The sequence below is a fragment of the Aedes aegypti genome, chromosome 1 (assembly GCF_002204515.2).
Source record: "Aedes aegypti strain LVP_AGWG chromosome 1, AaegL5.0 Primary Assembly, whole genome shotgun sequence".
Classification (NCBI taxonomy): Eukaryota; Metazoa; Arthropoda; class Insecta; order Diptera; family Culicidae; genus Aedes; species Aedes aegypti.
In genome coordinates this window covers 12,567,657-12,588,165 of record NC_035107.1, presented here as the reverse complement: position 1 = coordinate 12,588,165, position 20,509 = coordinate 12,567,657, and the positions used below count along the sequence as shown (strand labels likewise).

Sequence of the window (20,509 nt, the reverse complement as noted above, 5' to 3'; positions counted from 1 at the left end):
CTTTCCAAGCTTCTGGAAGGAAGCTTTCCAAGCTTCTGGAAGGAAGCTTTCCAAGCTTCTGGAAGGAAGCTTTCCAAGCTTCTGGAAGGAAGCTTTCCAAGCTTCTGGAAGGAAGCTTTCCAAGCTTCTGGAAGGAAGCTTTCCAAGCTTCTGGAAGGAAGCTTTCCAAGCTTCTGGAAGGAAGCTTTCCAAGCTTCTGGAAGGAAGCTTTCCAAGCTTCTGGAAGGAAGCTTTCCAAGCTTCTGGAAGGAAGCTTTCCAAGCTTCTGGAAGGAAGCTTTCCAAGCTTCTGGAAGGAAGCTTTCCAAGCTTCTGGAAGGAAGCTTTCCAAGCTTCTGGAAGGAAGCTTTCCAAGCTTCTGGAAGGAAGCTTTCCAAGCTTCTGGAAGGAAGCTTTCCAAGCTTCTGGAAGGAAGCTTTCCAAGCTTCTGGAAGGAAGCTTTCCAAGCTTCTGGAAGGAAGCTTTCCAAGCTTCTGGAAGGAAGCTTTCCAAGCTTCTGGAAGGAAGCTTTCCAAGCTTCTGGAAGGAAGCTTTCCAAGCTTCTGGAAGGAAGCTTTCCAAGCTTCTGGAAGGAAGCTTTCCAAGCTTCTGGAAGGAAGCTTTCCAAGCTTCTGGAAGGAAGCTTTCCAAGCTTCTGGAAGGAAGCTTTCCAAGCTTCTGGAAGGAAGCTTTCCAAGCTTCTGGAAGGAAGCTTTCCAAGCTTCTGGAAGGAAGCTTTCCAAGCTTCTGGAAGGAAGCTTTCCAAGCTTCTGGAAGGAAGCTTTCCAAGCTTCTGGAAGGAAGCTTTCCAAGCTTCTGGAAGGAAGCTTTCCAAGCTTCTGGAAGGAAGCTTTCCAAGCTTCTGGAAGGAAGCTTTCCAAGCTTCTGGAAGGAAGCTTTTCAAGCTTCTGGAAGGAACCTTTCCATGCTTCTGGAAGGAAGCTTTCCAAGCTTCTGGAAGGAAGCTTTCCAAGCTTCTGGAAAAAAGTTGTCCAAGCTCCTAGAAGGAAGCTTTCCAAGGGTCTTGAAGGAAGTTTAATATCATTCAATTTTGAGACTTTTGTATTAAATCGGTAAAATTTAAAGTTAAAATAGTTCCTGGCATTTTGTTGGGTGATTCGTTCCATTCGGCAAGAGTTATGATTGATAATTTATGGTCTGGCACCTCTGCTGTCTCACCACCGATGGATGAAATATGCACCCATCCTTCCAGTTCATTGATAGTCACCCGACCTCGTGGCACCGTTCGCTCATTAATCTCAACACACTCTCTGAGTTCCTCTTGGCTCGTCTTACTCTCTCCAATTTTCCCGTTCGGGTTCGGGTCTGCCTTATCAGTTCCAATGTTTTCCACGGTCATGCTGTTATGTTTACTTCTGCTTACCCCCAAAGCGAATTCGATGGTGGCGACGAGTGGAGAATGGATAAGATGGGGGTTTCGCCCATCAAAGGAACCTTTGGGAAGATGTTGAATGGCTGGTTGGTTGGTTCGTGCGTTCGTTCGTTCGTTCATCGCTTGCTTCGTTCACACTGGTTGATGACGTTTGCTGGGTACAAAGTTACGCGCCTACTATGCAACCGTCATCAGTCTGCAACGGTGCCTCGAACGCGACGGTTGTATACATTCGGGAGCTGCTCTACCGTGCCACCTGTCTGTCAGCAAAAGGTGTCAGGTCTGACTGGGTAAAGTCTTCAAGGATTATTAACCGCGCACAGAAGAGCTGGGATTTTGTGGTGGTGAATGCAAGGTGCAACGGTGAACTAATTTTGACGAGTTTTCTTTGGGAAAAAGGGTGACACGTCTGTCGTTAGTCTGGGCGCGATATGGGTTGATGTGTGTTTCAGTAAACAGCAATCCGCCAAACGACACAACCCTTAAGCTTCAGCGATAGCGTGGTGCAAGATAGATCGGGATGGCCTTTAAAATGGGCGTAAAACACGACACGCGATTATTTTGAGGTGAAGTGTGCTTAATTGCGCCCCGTCCCAGTCGGAACAGTTTTATGGGAGGAGGTGGAAAACAGCAACAGTTTAGCAGCTGAAATTACACTACTTTGTGGAGAAAGAAATAACGGTCTTTGGGATATTCTTCTTCGAGTACATAGTTAACCTCACACACGGTGAAAGGTGAGCAGCACTCGTCGTGCCCAAAGGTTGCTAGGAATTGGGAAGACTAATGAATTTTTATCGTGTGCCTCGGTCAGATCCTCTTAATGAAAATTTATCGGCCGCTCTCTGAGGGCAGGATATAATGAAGGTGTGTACTGTCCAATAATCAGTAGTAAAGTGTTTAACGACGGGTTTTTTGGTAAACGGCAACGAACTTTGGGCGGTTGGCATGGCAGTGATGATGATTCCTGTAGGTTAGACTACTGCGACCGAGCGAGAGACGGATACGATACAAAAGTACGATAGCGGAAGTTGAGGCTTGAGTATCGAGCGACGAACGAAGAGAACGAAGAGTCCTTTGAACGGTGAATCAATTTGTGTAGAAGTGCAGGAAACTGGTGATCACGGGAACGGGAGTGGATAGTTAAGAGTGGAAAAAGGATTGAATTACCGAGATAAAGTGTGTGCACGGAAGAGGCGTGTAATTTGGTGGCAGATTTTCGGTGCGGAAGAAAGTGCTGCGACCGGTTCTGGGTGAAAGCAAAAAGGGATTCAATGACATTTGCCCGTAACCGTACCCGGAACTGTACGGAACAGAGGACCTTTGGAGGAGCGAAATCTGGTATGTTAATACTTTGTAATTTTAATGATTGTACCAAAGGTTAATAACGATCTAAGCTGGGATGAGATTCAGGCTCCGGGATTAACTATGAATAAGCAATTTGTTCAATCTACTATATCGAAAATGGTGATTTTGAACGACTCAATAACGGAGAGGGGCAACGTTTTCCGTTATCAAAATCGTTTTTTAGTAAGATATATTGTAATATATCATGATGTGGAAAAGAAAATCTCATTGATCATAACATTTTGGTTTTTCTTTTTTTATGAAATAAGGTCAGTTCATATCAACCACCAACTACACAAATCCTAAATATGCCTTCCTAAACTTCTTGTTGATCCTTCAATTAAGAGTAAAAAGCTGAATTCTACAGTTATTCGAGAACTCTCTGGATATCAGCAGTGATCAGGTTTGAATTACATGAAATAAAATATTCGCAATACTTTTGATACTCCAAATATGTTATTTCTGGTGTACATTTTATTTCCGTGTAACAAACGGACAAGCGAAAGAATATAAATTCTATAAATACCACTTGTAACAAATTCCATCCAGAATGAGTAAAAAAGGAGAATGCGTGCACGATAACATTTTATTTGTGTGTGTCTTATATGTTTTCTGTATCGAAGAATAAGAGTTTTCCATATACAAATCCATCATTTAGTCTGAAGAAATTTTTTTGAAAATAGTCAATAGTTTTTGCCAAAAATTCTGTTAATTTTAGTTAAAAATATTTTATGAATAAGTTGCAGTGAACCGTTTCGACTACATTGAAAAAGTATAAACTGAAAATAATATTTTTTTTATTGTGAAAACTTTTGAAATAAAACTTAAATTTGAAATTAACACTATAACTTAATTTTGGGTGTTTTTTAAATTGTCACCATAGAATCTGAATAGGAAACAGATGTTTGGGATAAAATTTCATGAGGGCAACTTTATTAGTAAAAAAGTTTTTCTAAGTAAAATTTCAAAATATCGGGTGTTTTTTAATTGATGATACAATAAATATTGCAATAAAACTTATTATTAAACTTATAATTATGCAATTATAATCATGATCACTTCATTAAAAGTAGCCATTTTCAATGTTTTTAAAGATTAATGCAAAAATTGAATAAAAAAATATAAAATAGGTCATTTCCTTTATTAACCAATGGAAATGACCTATTTTTTATTTAATAATCAATTTTTGCATTGAGGGCCCTATTTTATAAGTCGAGTCGATCAAAATTACTCGACTGGAGTCACCGTCGACGAAAAACATTCGTTCGACGCGGCTGTGTCATTCGAGTTTTTTCGATAGTTGTCACTCCAGTTACATGGATTACTATGGCAGTCGACGGGTAACATGTGAAATTTGCATGCCTACTTTGATCGACAGTGATTACAGACGAGTCACATGAATATGTTCGATTGCCAAAATAGACCCTTAAATGTGATTCTCCATCACCAAGAATGAACTGATTTACTACAACGTCACGCTGAAACTTCCAGCGAGAAGAAAACCTTTACTGCGGACCGTGGTTTTGTACCTCTATTCTTGTGAACCACATATACATATATGAACCGTGGCAAACATGATTTCAACATTTTTGAGGACACTTTTGGAAAATCTGTCAGTTTTGGTTTGTACACGTTAAATAATACAACCATTCCTTGAAAAACCGATCTAGTGGGTCACCGAATTCCGTGAAAATTTGTTATTTTGTTCCTTATCCGAAATAAGGATACACGTGTTTTTGGATTTTTTCATCAGGGTGACCATTTCCGATATAGGATGACCAGAAAAATCGCGATTATGCATTTTTTTTAATTACAACGGAATCTTGGACGGAATGAATGCTAAAGATTTTGACTTTCCAAGAAAAATATAAAGCTTTAATTTTTTTTCTACAGGAAAAATTAAACAAAAATTTTCGTTTTTCGTGTTTTGAAGGCTTCGTGACAAAAGGGGCTATTGTTGTTCTCATTTTTTTCTTGAAAGTTCAGAAAATTTTACGTTGACTGTAAAATTTTCAGCGATGCATGTTTTTTAATTTTTGAGATGTATATTTTTGAAAATAAAAATCAGTCATTTTTCATCGGCACACACTGTAGGTCTCTACGCATTAGATTTTTTAATAAAAAAAAACATAACTTTTGGGCCTTCCTTAGCCGAGTGGTTAGAGTCCGCGGCTACAAAGCAAAGCCATGCTGAAGGTGTCTGGATTCCATTCCCGGTCGGTCCAGGATCCTTTCATAAAGGAAATTTCCTTGACTTCCCTGGGCATAGAGTATCATAGTACCTGCCACACGTTATACGAAAGTCAAAATCATTAGCTTTCATTCCGTTCAAGAAAATTGAAAATCGGTCAAACGGTTCAAAAGTTTACCGAAGCTTGTGAAAAAAGGCGCTAAAATATAGTTTCACCGATCGAGCTGATATTTTGCACAGTTGTTATGGGACCTAAATGCAATCCAAAAAGTGGACCGGGGCGAGAATCCAAATATTTCAAATAACCGTGACCCAGGCTAGCGTGTACTCTCGAAAACCAATATAAGCCATTTTATGGGACGTTTCGAATCATATGTTTTCCGTTTGTTTACCAACTTTGAAACTTACTGGCGGGCCTATTTATTTACGTTTCGTCAAGCACCTTATTTGAAAGAAGCTCATTCAATAATGGCGCTGGTGTCTATGCAACATGCTGTTTTATCTATCCATGTGAAATTAAAATCTGCAGGCGGGCAAGAATTTATTTTATCTACTGGTAAAATCAACCATGAAAACCGGGTAGAGACATGCCCAGGAAGAGACGTGAATGTAATCACCAACAAAAATGTGATCAGCGCCATTCATATATCAAGCTAGTTTTTTTTTGAACAACAACAATGAGCGGCCCGTCAGACAACGTCATTTCAACGTCTCGTAAAATGGCTTATTGTTCTTGATAACGAATCGTGAATAATTAATGAAAATATTATTATTTATCTTTATTAGGGAGATTTTCAGCCCTTGGCTGGTTCATCTCCGTTTAAAAAAGAAATTGGCTATACCAGAAGGGTTAAGCCCTAGGAATAATTACATTTCAAAATACAGAGTTTCCTCTCTACTACTATATTTCGCCGAAAAGGCCAGCCTCCTTCAGAAAATTGATGACCTGGCGTTCATTTACAGGGTCGTTCGCCAACGACCTGGGGATGTCCGTGATCTCGTGTGTTTCTCGTAGGTCCCGATATTGAGGGCATGCGCATAAAAAGTGTTCCACGGTGTTCTGCGTGTTGCAAAGCTCGCATTGACGGCGGAATCCGGCTCCCCTTGCCGCCATGTCGTGGGATACCCGGGTGTGACCCGTACGCAACCGGGAAAGGACGATCTGTTCACGTCGGCTCGATAGGTCTTCGCCGGGTATGGTGTTTGGTTTGGACTTTCTCAAGAACAATTCCCGATTACTCCTCCATTCATCTGTCCAGGTCCGCCAGAAGACGTCCTTGACCCAGTTCCTTAAGTCGTCAGCGGGGATTTTTTTCGTTAGTGGGGCGCTATTTCTCCCGATGCCAGCCAAGACATCTGCTCGCTCGTTACCGGCGATCCCACAATGCCCGGGAACCCACATTAATGCCCTCGGGTATGGGGCGGTGTCCAGCAACATCTGGATGCCCTGGATAAATGGATGTTTATTCCTTGGGTTCTCTACTGCTGTGATGGAACTGTGGGAGTCTGTCACGATTAGTAGTGACCCGTCGCTTGGGGCTGTCAGTGCCTGGAAGATCGCGGCAGCCTCCGCTGAAAAGACGGAACATTCCGTCGGGAGGCTGTGTTGTTCCTCGTGTCTGTTGCCATGGACTCCTACGCCCACACGTCCCGCCGACCTTGACCCGTCGGTGTACCGGATCTCCCAGTTGGTATATCGCTTTGCTAGCCTCTCACAGAAGTACGCCCGGACCTTTTCCGGTTGGGACTGCCTTTTGAACCGGTTCTTAACGCTGTTGTCTACCTCGGGTGCTCTGGCCGACCAGCTTCTGGGCCCGAGCCGGTGGAGGCCTGCCACCGGGGGAAGCGTGGTGTTGGCCGCAGTACTGAGGGCCAGGTTTGCCTTCTCTGAGAGGAGGCATGCTTGCCCGTTTCCCCGGGTTTTCTCCAGGTATCCTATTGCCCTGTTAGCGATTGTGAGGGCTACTTTATGCCTGAATGGCAAAACTCCGATTTCGGCGCACGCTGCGTCGGCGGGGGTGGATGGGAGCAGGCCGGATACGGTTCTAATGGCTTTGTTATGTATGGGCGCTAATGTTTCGGTAAGCAGATCCTGGTTTCGGCAAGTCATCTCGATCCCGTAGAGTAGACGACTGCCGATGATCGCGTCCGCGACCCTTACACAGGTGGCCCTGTCGCTGCAAGTTCTTTTTGCTGAGATGCTACGGAGCAGGTTTAACCTGTCTTTGCAGCTATGTTTGACCCCGATGAGGTGGTTTTTTAAGGTTAGGTGTCGGTCAAGGGTGATACCCATTATCCTCAAAGACCTTTTCAGTGGAATGGTCTCTCCGTTTAGTTTGATCGGTTTCCTAGGTGGCCGGTGGTTGATCCCGCAGATGTGGATTCTGGTGGATTTGGCAGCCGAGATCTCGAAGCCTGTCGTGCTAGCCCATTTGCCTACAGCTGTGGCAGCTGCTTGGGCTTTTCGCCTGATCGCTTTCGGGTGGGCACCGGTCACCACTAGGGTGATGTCGTCCGCATATACCACGAGGAAGACTCCTCCCGGTAGAACTTCAAATACTCCGCTCATGGCTACCAGGAAAAGAGTGACCGCAATCACGGAGCCCTGGGGGACTCCTGTTTCCTCACTTTGTATATTGGAGCGGCTGTTTCCAACCGTGACTTGGAATGTCCTCTCGGTTAAAAAACCTTTCAGGTAACGGAGTAGATTTCCGGTGATTCCCCACCGGGCTAGCTTCTCTAGTATTCCTGGGGTCCAGGCCCGGTTATAGGCTTTTGCCAGGTCCAGCGAAACTAGTTCCGCATGATCTCCTTTAGATAAGGCGTCATCAAGAATCTGTCCTAATGCCGCCAGGAAGGTTCCGGTGCCACGACCGGACCGGAAAGCGTGCTGCCTGTCGTCTAGGAGGCCGTTACTCTCGAGATATTCCACCAGTCGGCGGTTCGCCATTCTTTCCATCACCTTGGAGGCGCAACTGGTCAGAGCGATTGGGCGGTAGCTGGAGGTGCTGTTTGCTGGTCCGGAGCCTTTCGGTATTGGAACCACCAGACTGTGCCTCCAGTCGGCCGGTAATGTCCCCGACGTCCATATGGAGTTGATGGCCCGGAGTAGGCCTTGCTTTCCGCTTGGAGGGAGGTTTTTTAACAGGGGGTATGCCAGCTCGTCTGGTCCAGCGGACTTCCCTTTAGCTCGTCGGAGGGCGAACTCAAGTTCAGCCATTTGGAAAGGGGTGTTGAAAGGTTGACCGCAGTCAGGGGCAATTTCAAAATTACTGATGGCGGAGTGGGAACAGTGGTGTTTTCTGCGAAAAGCTTCAGGATACTTTCCCATAGATGAGAGTTCCTGAAAATATTCGCCTAGGGCTTCGGCGATTATCTGCGGGTCTCGAGTGGGAACGTTGTCGACTGTCAGACACATTCCTTTAACTCTCCGCTTTCCTCGCAGGCAGTTTACCCTCCTCCACAACTCCGCGGAGGACTGTTGGTCGTTGATGGAGTCAAGGAACTTCGTCCACGACTTTTCCTTTTCCTCCCGGATGGTCTGCCGACAAGCGTTTCTTGCCTCCTGGTATTCTTCCTTGGCTTGTACCGTATTCGGATGGTCAGGCGGTAGTTTGTTCTTGATCTTTTTAAAGGTTCGCAACTTCTTCCGCCGGTGTTTCACCGCCGCCTTAGTGGTGTCGTTCCACCAGTGGAGGGCTCGCCTTCCTGGATTGGGGCTAGTTCTTGGAATCGTCTCGCTTGCGGCCTTAATGATGGAGGCAGTGATGTCCTCTATTGACGGGGATGCGTACTGGTCGAGTTCCTTTTCCACAAGTTCTTGGAAGCCGGCCCAATCCGCCTGCTCGAAGAGCCATCGGGGGCGCCGGGTCGTTTCTGGCTGGGTGGAGTTGGTGAGGGTGACAATGATTGGCGAATGATCGCTGCTGTGGGGATCCTCTTTCACTTGCCACAGCAACTTGTGGCCAATCTCGGAGGAGGCAAGTGTAACATCGATTGCGGTTTCAGTTGTCCCGCGAAAAAAAGTGGGGGACCCATCGTTGAGGACGACAAGATCGTTACCGCATGCAAGGTCCATTACGCAACATCCTCGTGCATCTGTCTTTTTGTCACCCCAGGACTGGTGATGGCCGTTAATGTCACCGAGCATGATGATCGGGCCAGGGATTTGGTCAAGGGCATCCTGCAAGCGCTCCCTCAAATTCGGAAGCTTCCCGTTCGGTAGGTAGACCGACAGGGCAGACACAGCAATGGGCAGGTCCAGCCGGACGCCAACGATTGGTAAATCCGTAGTGATGTTTAGCCTGACGGCAGGGATATCGGCTAGTACTCCTATTGCCACGGAATGGTAGAGCGAAGTACCGGCCGTTTTGTGCCATTTGTATTTTCTACCGATGGTGCTGTCCATGGTGGTTTCGCTTACCCGGTGGATTTCCTGTAAAGCCAGGATGATAGGCTGGTACTCCTGCACCAGCAGTTCCAGGTCATTACGATTTTGGAGGAAACCGTTCATATTCCACTGAATGGAGAGCGTTGTCGACTTCCTTACTGTCGTTGCGCTTGGATTTTGAGGTCCGAGGTGCCCTAGTTGATCCTGAGAGGGATCTGGGATGACAAAATGGTGTGCTAGGCCGGAGGGGCCGGCAGTAGGTGGCGTTCCTTTTCGATGAGGTCGCCGGAGAGGGTGGGGCTTACCACTCGGAGTTTTACCTCCGAGGTGCCCAGACAGATCCTGGTAGGGATAAAGTGGTGAAGGTCGTCGAAATACTCCGGAAGGGCCGGCTGTTGGTGGAGCGCAAGCTTCGTCACGTATTGCGACCATCGCGTCGTAAGCTGAAGCGTTGGTGCTTTCCAAGACCGACAGTGGTTTTAGCTTCGGAGATAAGTATTCGGTAGCAGTTGGTTTGGGGTTGTTGATGTCGCTGAAGCCATAACGGTTTGGCGGGTTTCTTCTCCGGGGAGGATTTCGGCGCAGGTTCATTGCAGGCTTGGATCCCTCGACGTCCTCAGGGGGATAGGCGTTACCGCCCTTGTCCGTCCCTCTTCCAGACCGGAGGGGAAGGCTAGGGTTGTCCGCTGGTTCCGGTTGGGGTGTAACGTCCGCACCGGCGGGGCCTAACCGTTCCCGACCGTCCTCTGGGTCTTCGGCAGCAAGGACATTCGGGTGCCGAGGGTTGTCCCCCAGTTCCGGTTGGGGTGTAGTGTCCGCACTGGGGGGGCCTCGGCTGCCCGAGGTCTCCTCTGCAGTGCTTGATGTTGTTTGGGTGTGGTTGGTACTGTCGTTGGAGCTTGACTGTTGTCGCTCGTTTAGCTCTGGGTTTTGGACATCAGCGGGTGGGAAGGTGGAGGTGAATGTGATTGGGTAGTGTGATTACTGTTCTGGTGATGTGCTGATGTTTTGTTCGAGCGACCTGTTCGGCGGTTACTGCATTGATATGTCTGCTGCGGTATCACGAGGGAGCCTAGTTTTGTTCCTGGTGATCCGAACTTCATCGGCTGAGTTGATGCTTGATTCCGCGCTGGAGATTGAGTGGATCCGTTTTGACCCAGCTGCTGACGAAGTCGCAGTGCCGACGGACTTCAGCGAATTGTCACTATCATCCAGTTCCATGTTTGTTGCAAGGAACTCGCTTTCTTTGCCTATGCGGCTCAGGGGGGAGTGACTCATATGGGGGCTCTGGTCGTCTTGTAGTAGTGCCGTTTGTTTATCGTTGCTTTTCTTCCTCTGTTTTTTGGGGACAACTCTCTTCTTCTCATTGGCCATTTTTTACTTTTTTGCAGCTACGTTGTTCCGAACCCATTCGGCTACCTGGGCAGTTCTTGTCGGGTCCGCAAAATTCGGCAGACATTCGACGCTGCTGACGGTAGTGTATGGGGAGCTTGATTGTGGGATTGGCGTTGGTGTGGTCATCGAGTTTCGGGGGGTTACCTGCTGTTTTTCCTTCATTTCTGCGATGATTTGGTCCTTCTCTTTAAGGTCCGCTTGGAGCTGTCTCACGGTGGCGGTTAATTCCGCTACCTGCCGGATTAGCTCCTCTATCGGGCCGTGGTCCTTGGCTGTTTCCAGCCGTTCGCTGATGGGTCGGTATGCTAGGGCTTGTTCCATATCGGCCATTCGCTGTTCGCGCTTTGCAGCTTCGTTCTCCAACCTTTTCACGGTGCCTCGGAGCTCAGCTATCTCCGCGTCTTTGCTGCTGCTAGCTACTCCGGCGTAGGAGTTCCGACCTTGATCGCGTTCTTTTTGGGCCTCTCTCGCCTCGAATTCCCGTCGCGCCTGAGGGTAGGAAAGGCCATCATCCACACGGATGATTTGGATGGCATTCTCCTTCCTAAATGCCGGGCACTCGCGGCTCGATAAAGCATGTTGTGCGCTGTTGCATGCTTTGCAGTATGTGGGCTCGGTGCACACTCGTCTGGGCGTTGGTTCGTTCGTGGTTCCTTGCTCGTTTGCGGTTTCCATTTCCTGATCTTCCTGGTGAACCTTGCTGCATCTTCCGCAGACTCTAGCGGGGGCCGTGCAGCGCTTTCCAGTATGTCCGAAGCTCCAGCAGCGGAAGCACTGCATTGGGTTCGGGTAGAAATTGCGGGTTCGACATCTGGACCAGCTAAAATCTATATGGTCCGGGACCACGGTGCCGCTGATGGTGAGGATTAGGGTTGGGGTTTCCTCCAGAGCGTTGGTGTTTCTGTTCCTCCTTTTGATTCGTCGGACTTCTTTTACTTTTTGCTCGCGAAGCTGTTCGGCGATATATCCCTCTTCTAGGCCGATGGTGTCAGCATTGGAAACAACGCATTTGACCTGGTTGAGGTTAGAATGCTCTTCCACGCTGATCTCGGTTCCGTCCGCTAGCCTTGACATGGTCAGAAGTTTGTCGAATTGGGCCTGGCTACGCACTTTGAGAACATACGAAATACCTTTGTTCTCTTTGAACGCGCCCGCGATTTGTCCACCAACGTGCTTTTCTACCGAGAGGCGTAGGAGGAACGGGTTGTTCGGGATGGCATCAGTTTTCGCCTTCATTCGAAGGAACTGCAGCTGACCTGCGTTTCCTTCCCTGTCGAGGAACTCGGGAATCAATCGATCGGTGTACTCACCATTCTTACGATTACGCTGGTAGCCTCCGCCGGGGCCCCCTGGGTCCCCGGGGTTGAGCGGAGGGCTGCTCGCCGACATTACGCCGGCGGGCCGGGACTATGGTGGTTAGACCACACAGTCGACCGGCCTTTTCGGGAAACCACTTGATTCACTCGTGGAACGTCCACCGCACTGACGTTTTTATGCAAAAAACTCACCTCTGTACACCTCGGTTGCTTAAGAGGGAGGGTTCTACGACGGCCTTAACCGGCACTACCAATCGTAGGGGGAGGGGAAAATTTTGAGGGGGGGGGGGGTGGAAAACACTTCACAAAAAGTGGGGGGTAGGAGGTTTGGTTGTCACTGGTCTATTTGGCACTCAGGGGCTCTTATGGGGCCCTAAAAATGGCCAACACTTTCTTCTTCGGAACCACCAACGAGAGCTAATTAATTAAGCTTTTTGGGCCCCGTAGCCTAGCACCACTTATTTTCCGAAAAAGATCCGGCACTTTCTTCGCCCCTTGGCGTAATACCCACGCTCACTTGCCTTTGTGGCTTTCTCCACACGAGTGGGCACTTTTGCGACCGAAAATTCGGCGGAAAAACGGCGAACAAATTTACGGAAACCGGCGGATTGGCCGCGGACACTCCGAAATTTGCTCCGGAAAATGCGGAAAGTTCGGAAAGTCGAGAAATTCGATTGAAAAAAGCACTCCGAAAATCACCACTTTTCACTCGCGACGCTGAAAAAAGCGATCCAAACGCGACGAACCCGAACTGTCAACTGAAAATAATGAAAATAGCCGATTTTATTGTTAAATTAATTCATTTTTGCATTAAACTTGAAGTATCTAGTAAGCCACTTTCGCTACTTCAAGAGAAAGGATCATAATAAAAATTATAGTTTAGAATTATTTCAAGATTTCTAGGGTAAAGGATCTAATTTTCGACCCAGTGCTAATTTTCGACCCATTGATAGAACAAACGTTATTTTAACTACTATTTGAAATTTTCAAACATTTTTAAATCACTGGAATATGCCATTGCTTTTATATCCAAGGTTTTTATAATGGCAGGTTTACTGATCTAAGCAATCAGTGGGTGCGCGGTGTGGTTAGCTGCGGGGGAGGTGGAAGTGACAGCTGGCGAGCTGGTTAGCTGGCAGGTTTGTGTACTCTATTCTTAAATCTACCGTTTCTATGGAATTGATAGGGGTTGATAGCCGTAGCGGTTAACGCGCAGCTATTCAGCATGACCATGCTGAGGGTCGTGGATTCGAATCCCGCTGGTCGAGGATCTTTTCGTAAAGGAAATTTTCTCGATTCCCAGGGCATAGAGTATCTTCGTACCTGCCACACGATATACACATGCAAAAAATGGTCAATCGGCAAAAAAAGCTCTCAGTTAATAACTGTGGAAGTGCTCATAAAAAACACTAATCTGAGAAGCAGGCTTTGTTCCAGTTGGGACGTAACGCCAGAAAGAAGAAGAAGAAGGGGTTGTTTACTGCTAGTAACAGCAGTTGAGTGAAAGTTTTCTCGCGCGTCCATGAGCCTTCTTGTCGCGGCTTGAACTCCAACCAAAACAAAGTCGCCAGCTGTCACTTATTGTTTCAAAATGCCGGAATGAAGAATCTGGCAGATTGGATGACCTCCCTTCTATATACCTTGGTTATATCTAGCATGATCCAATAAAAATTGCATCTATATAACGGAGTTTTAATCCTAAATTGATAAGTCCTGATTTTCTTGTGTCTGAATCAGTCCTTTTTCTTCCATTGATGAAAATTCGTCACATATTAAAAAGGCTCAAATCAGTATAAAAACTGATCAAAGTGATGCCTAATCGATAAAGTTTCGTGAAACCTCATACAATTTAATTAAATTGTATTTAATTTTGTGCATCCATGAGCGAAAATAAATGTTATTACGCGTTTGAAATTGTTCGAAAATTGAAACACCAGGTTTCAATTTTCGACCGGTCGAAAAAGCATGCCATGATTTTAGCAGGTGATGTGTTTTAGTTTTCGACTCTTCATCAAAAGTAAACATCGTTCATAGTGGTGGTTGTTCGTTCGTGGAGTTGAATTTCTTGCTTCAATGGTTTTTAACCAAAACGGTAAGAAAAATACTGATCTTGCTTCAATTTTATCAAAATTATATGGATTAACATATTATAGCGCCCAGAACAGTACAGAAAAGTCTACGCAGAAGCCGACATCCAGCAAATAGCATCCAAGGTAGTCTGCAAGAACTCGATTATGGAATTCTGAAATTTCATATATTCAATTCAAGATTGGCGAAGAAATATCTACCAGTCCGTTATTTGTCCTGGACCGACCACAATGGAGGAGGAAACCGAATTTGAAGAGCGGATATTCGGCAGTCAGCGACGGGGATAGCTTGTGAGACGTGACTCAATGTTGGAGCAAGTTGAATGGTTTCTTAATACTGCTAAAAAGCAATACTATGTTAAAGACAACCATCCAGGTGAATTGATAGAGCAAGATAAATAATATCGCAATATTCTTAGAAAGGAGTTGAAGAGAGAATCCGAAAAGAAGAAACTTGACCGCGCTGAAGCAAAACGATTCGAGCAAAATTTGTAGCGAAAAAAAAAAAGAAAACAATAAAATAAAAGTCAAAGCCTCAAAAGCAGTCAAAGTCGAGAGCTAAAAGAGGAATTTGACTTTTACTTGAACTATTAAATAATGAAATGAAATAAATGTTTTAAACAAAATGGTTTTACATGTTTAAATGACAATATCCCATTGTTGTACTATATCCTATCGCTACAGTAGAATATAATGTAGTTTGATCCACGTAAAACCGTTTAAATGGTAGAATAATCGATCAGTGTTCATGAATGTCGCTTTTCCTTTGTCGTACAGGTTGTACATAAGGATCAAGAATCCATCATTCAATCTTCAGCAATCATCAAAAATGAAAAAACACACATTGAACATTGCTTAAATTTTGAGCAAAAAAAAGTAAAACAATGATGGTTATTTTCTTCTCAAATTATTGTAAATTTTGCACCCTATCGGACGCGACGATTTGTAATCGTCGCCAGCCAAGCAACCGCTATGAGTTTGACGTTTCACCAGTCTTACCAACACAATGGCAAATCGCCTTCTTTAATTTATTTTCTAGCATTTGACGTTTCATCAGTCTTGCCAACACAAAGGCAAAGCACCTCCTATGATTGGTTTGCTGGTGACGATTTTTTCAGTCTGTTCGAAAGTTGGCGGCCCGTTTTGTTTTGAAACAGACAATATGATATCGTAGTTCACAACTTAATCACGCAATTCCACAAACAAACTATTAGACTAATGACGAAACGTTTTACATTCAATATCTTCAAAGGATGTGATAGGGATACAAAACCAGTATTTATTGTATTCAGGAGCCTTCCATAGATCTGTCAGATTATAACTGTTGAACTGCTTATCATAAAGTTCGTTACGGAAATGGGAAGCATACACTGTTTCCACTGGAATGTAATTCCAAAGAAAAATAATCGAAGAATATTCAATAGTTTCAAGCTTTTTTCATACAATATACCAATAATATTGTTTCAATCTGGTACAGGTCGAAAATTAGCACATGCATGGGTCGAAAAATAAAACAGTGGGTCGAAAACTAGCACAAAAAGATAATGTCAATTATTTATAAAAATACAAAAAATGCAATGAAATATCATCAAATAGAAGTTATACATGAAAAAAATAATATGTTTTTCTATTCGACTGCCAAATTTGAATATTTTCCACTCATATGCTGGTTTCATGGGTTGAAATATAGTGCTTTTACCCTATTTTCTCAACAAAACGTAGGTATTTACTAGACCGAAAAAAAATGAGATCGACAAAAAGTTGTTTGTAAAAAACATGTTTTATTAAAAAAGTCTCCATCATGAACCTTTATTCCAAACATTTGTTTCCTATCAAGATATTTTGACGCACATTAAAAAACACTTAAACATGGTGTTATTGCGTAATTTTCATTTTGGACTTATTATTGAACATTTCATGATAACGAGTGAAATTATGTTCAGAGTTTTTTTTTCTCAAACGGTTCACTACAACTGCTTTATGCAACGTTTTCCTCTAAAATCAACAGTTTTGGAGCAAGAATGTTTCAAATAAGCTACAAGCAGAAACTCATAGGCCATTTTCAGAAGTTTTTCTTGAATCAAAATGATCAAGAACCAAGGGAACTCTTGATGAATTTGATTTTTCAGGACAGGGACGAAAAAAATCATGCTCACTTTACTCAATTCACTGAATTTATGCCACCATCAAAGTAGCCACTACCAATATGATTGTACCAATGAAGATGGCACAAAAGTAAATGGGCAAAACAAACAACGATACTCGTATGTCGTTGGTGTTTTTGATTATCAGAAGCAGAAGAGTGTCAGTTTTAGCAAATTGATTATCAATGAGGTTCAATTTAATTAAAAAATATGGTGCTATACGGGTAATGAAGCATCCGATGCACTGAATGGATTATATTGACGCGTCTTTAGTGTGTCTCGGGCAAAAATTACAACTTCCCGAAGCGGAATGTAAAAAAGTCAAGCTGGTTAGAATGAATATCATTTTTTGTTTCCAATTATCAAAAAGCGGTTGAGTAGCAGCAGATTAAAAGGAAACTGACAATCTTGCGCAAGCGCTTTGCCAATCTTTGTTGTGTTGTCAAGGTGAGGATAAAAACAAATAAAAATCAACGAAGATTCTACCCAGCAAGTATCAATGTAGGCGAGGGTAGATTGAGTATTTTCGTCCCTGTTTCAGGAGATTTTGATGCATTTGATTCGTGATCAAACGTCAACATCCCACCGCAAAATCGCTAGTGTTTGGAGGTGATTTTAACCTCCAACTTGCCAAATAACCTCCTAATCATCACCTTCAAGTTAGTTCTAATAGCCTCCGTTATATGAACTATGGTGGCGCGTCGATCGTCGCAAGTTTATCGTTAAACAGTCAATGCATGACTGTCTAACGAGAAACTTTTGACGATCGACGCGCAACCATAGTTGATATAACGTAGGGTATTAGATCTAACTTGGAGGTGATGATTTCGTAATTTGGAGGTTAAAATCACCTCCAAACACTAGCGATTTTGCGGTAGGAGGTTGACGTTTGATCACGAATAGTAAACCATGGATTGCTACAATCTTTGGTTGTTATGATTATCAATGTGTCAAATTAGTTCAACCGCAAACAACTAATGGCCCTGTTGAGGTCCTCAGGCGAAGACGACAATCGTTGGAGCGATGGAATGCTGGATTATACTGGAGAAAGTGTGAATCTCGTCATGGACATTAATTTATCCAGTAACAAAGTGATGGTACCTTTGTATCCATTGAGAAATAATTAAATGATCGATGCTGCAGCTTCAAAGTCCAACACGATGTGTTCGTGAGATGCAATAAAATGGCCTTATTATTAAATAGAAACAAACAAACAAACAAACAGGAACAAATCTGTGCTCTGTTCTGAGAAGATGATATTTTTGTAACGGATGAAATGATAAATTTTTATAAATATTCTGTTGAGTGAATTAGGACTTATAGAATCCTTGGCTACAAGCTGAGACAGAGTAGACAGCTCACTGTCTACACAATGGTACACAATGGCCAGATGAACTTAATTTGGTAAAAATCATATTCACTTCATGTTATTTACTATTAAAAAGGAATTCAGATAAAACAAAAATCCTTAGAGTTTGCCAACATACAAATAGTTTTAGGTACTTAACATTTTAAAATGTGAAAACGTCGAAAAACACGGTTTGACGGTTTTTCACACTCTGCCCTTCGAATGTGCGGTTTTCCAGTGACAGTTGGTGACAGGTTCCCTTTACTTTTGGGAGCTCGCAATCTAAGCCAGCTGTCTCCTCTCTCTCTCAGGTTACAAGATTAAAATAAACGCAAAAGTTGGCGAGGGATACTCTCGTCACTTATGAGTTAGTTCTGTTCTTTGTTACAACTGATAAATACAAATCTGATTCAAAATGTATTTGAACCTATGTACAGCGAAATACGATCTTTGGAATAAGGTCGTCAGGAATGGCATTTCCATAGTACAGCAAAACGATGTTTAGAATTAGGGATCCACATCCTCTAGGATCTCCACAAAATACTTTTTTTTTTTTCAAATATGGCAACGATAATTTTAATTATTTGGCTTTACATCAATTATCTTGATAAAGCCTCGCCAATTCACTCGGTTCATGGCCGCTTCTCTCCATCCTCGACTGTGACCCACGCTCTCCAGGTCCTGGTGCACCTGGTCAATCCACCTAGCTCGCTGCGCCCCACGCCTTCTTATTCCAACCGGATTCGTAGCGAACACCATCTTTACAGGGTTGTTGTCCGGCATTCTTGCAACATGCCCTGCCCAGCGTATCCTTCCAGCTTTAGCTACCTTCACGATACTGGGTTCGCCGTAGAGTTGAGCGAGCTCGTGGTTCATCCTTCGCCGCCACACGCCGTTCTCCTGTACGCCGCCGAAGATCGTCCTTAGCACTCGGCGTTCGAAAACCCCAAGAGCTTGCAAGTCCTCCTCGAGCATAGTCCACGCCTCATGCCCGTAGAGGACTAGCGGTCTTATGAGCGTTTTGTACATCGTACATTTGGTGCGGGGGTGAATCTTTCTTGACCGCAGTTTCTTCTGGAGCCTATAGTAGGCACGACTTCCGCTGATGATGCGCCTTCGTATTTCTCGACTAACATTGTTGTCAGCCGTCAACAAGGATCCGAGGTAGACGAACTCGTCCACCACCTCGAAGGTATCCCCGTCTATCGTAACACTGCTTTCCAGGCGGGCCCTGTCGCGCTCAGTTCCGCCAACCAGCATGTACTTTGTTTTCGACGCATTCACCATTAGCCCGACTCTTGTTGCTTCGCGTTTCAGGCGGGTGAACAAATCTGCCACCGTTTCAAATTTTCTCCCAATAATATCCATGTCGTCCGCGAAGCAAACAAATTGTCCGGATCTCGTGAAAATCGTGCCTCGACTGTTAAGTTCGGCTCTCCGCATAACACCTTCAAGCGCAATATTGAACAACAGGCACGAAAGTCCATCGCCCTGTCGAAGTCCACGCCGAGACTCGAACGAACTGGAGTGTTCGCCCGAGATCTTCACGCAGTTTTGCACACCGTTCATCGTTACTCTGATCAATCTTGTGAGCTTCCCGGGAAAGCTGTTCTCGTCCATGATTTTCCATAACTCTACGCGGTCGATACTATCGTATGCCGCCTTGAAATCGATGAACAAATGGTGCGTAGGGACCTGGCACTCACGGCATTTCTGGAGGATTTGCCGCACGGAAAAGATCTGGTCCGTTGTCGAGCGGCCGTCGATGAAACCTGCTTGATAACTTCCCACTAACTCGTTTGCTATAGGTGATAGACGACGGAAGAGAATCTGGGATAACACTTTATAGGCGGCGTTTAGGATGGTGATTGCATGATAATTTTCACACTCCAGTTTGTCGCCCTTTTTGTAGATAGGGCATATAACGCCTTGCTTCCACTCCTCCGGTAGTTGTTCCGTTTCCCAGATTCTGACTATCAGCCGATGTAGACAAGCAGCCAACCTGTCCGGGCCCATCTTGATGAGTTCGGCTCCGATACCCTCCTTGCCAGTGGCCTTGTTGTTCTTGAGCTGTTGAATGGCATCCTTAACTTCCCCCATCGTGGGAGCTGGTTGGTTTCCGCTGTCCGCTGTGCTGACGTAGCCATCGCCTTCGTTGTCCTGACCTTCTGTGCCTGTGTTCTCTGCGCCATTCAGGTGTTCATCGTAGTGCTGCTTCCACCTTTCGATCACCTCGCGTCCGTCCGTCAAGATGCTCCCATCCTTATTCCGGCACATCTCAGCTCGCGGCACGAAGCCTTTGCGGGATGTGTTGAGCTTCTGATAGAACTTCCGCGTTTCTTGAGAACGGTACAGCAACTCCATCTCCTGGCATTCCACCTCCTCCAGGCGGCGCTTTTTGTCCCGGAATAGGCGGGTTTGCTGTTTCCGCTTCAGTATGTATCGTTCCACGTTTTGCCGCGTACCATGCTGCAGCATTGCAGCCCGCGCTGCATTCTTCTCCTCTAAAACCTCTTGGCACTCCTCGTCGAACCAATCGTTTCTTGAGCTCCGTTCCACATATCCGACAATGCTTTCGGCAGCGTCGTTAATGGCTGCTTTGACTGTCCTCCAGCAGTCCTCAAGAGGGGCCCTATCGAGCTCGCCCTCATCCGGCAACGCTGCCTCAAGATGCTGCGCGTACGCATTGGCGACATCCGGTTGTTTCAGCCGCTCGAGATTGTACCGGGGCGGGCGTCGGTACCGTACGGATAGTTTTGGGCGCAGTTTCACCATCACCAGGTAGTGGTCGGAGTCAATGTTAGCGCCACGATAGGTTCTGACGTCGGTTATGTCGGAGAAGTGCCGCCCATCGATCAAAACGTGGTCGATTTGTGATTCTGTCTGCTGAGGTGATCTCCAGGTGTACCGATACGGGAGGCTG

At 45.2% G+C, this 20,509-nt stretch overlaps 1 protein-coding gene across 1 annotated transcript in view; it reads left to right on the top strand.

Annotated features, from left to right (window-relative positions):
* Nucleotides 1–1,577: 1,577 nt before the first annotated feature.
* Nucleotides 1,578–20,509, top strand: part of LOC5564251 (probable G-protein coupled receptor B0563.6) — a 309,960-nt gene continuing 291,028 nt past the window's right edge. The window contains exon 1 of the mRNA XM_021838944.1: nt 1,578–2,709. The gene's annotated coding sequence lies outside the window, so the exon portion shown is untranslated. The remainder of the gene's footprint in view (nt 2,710–20,509) is intronic.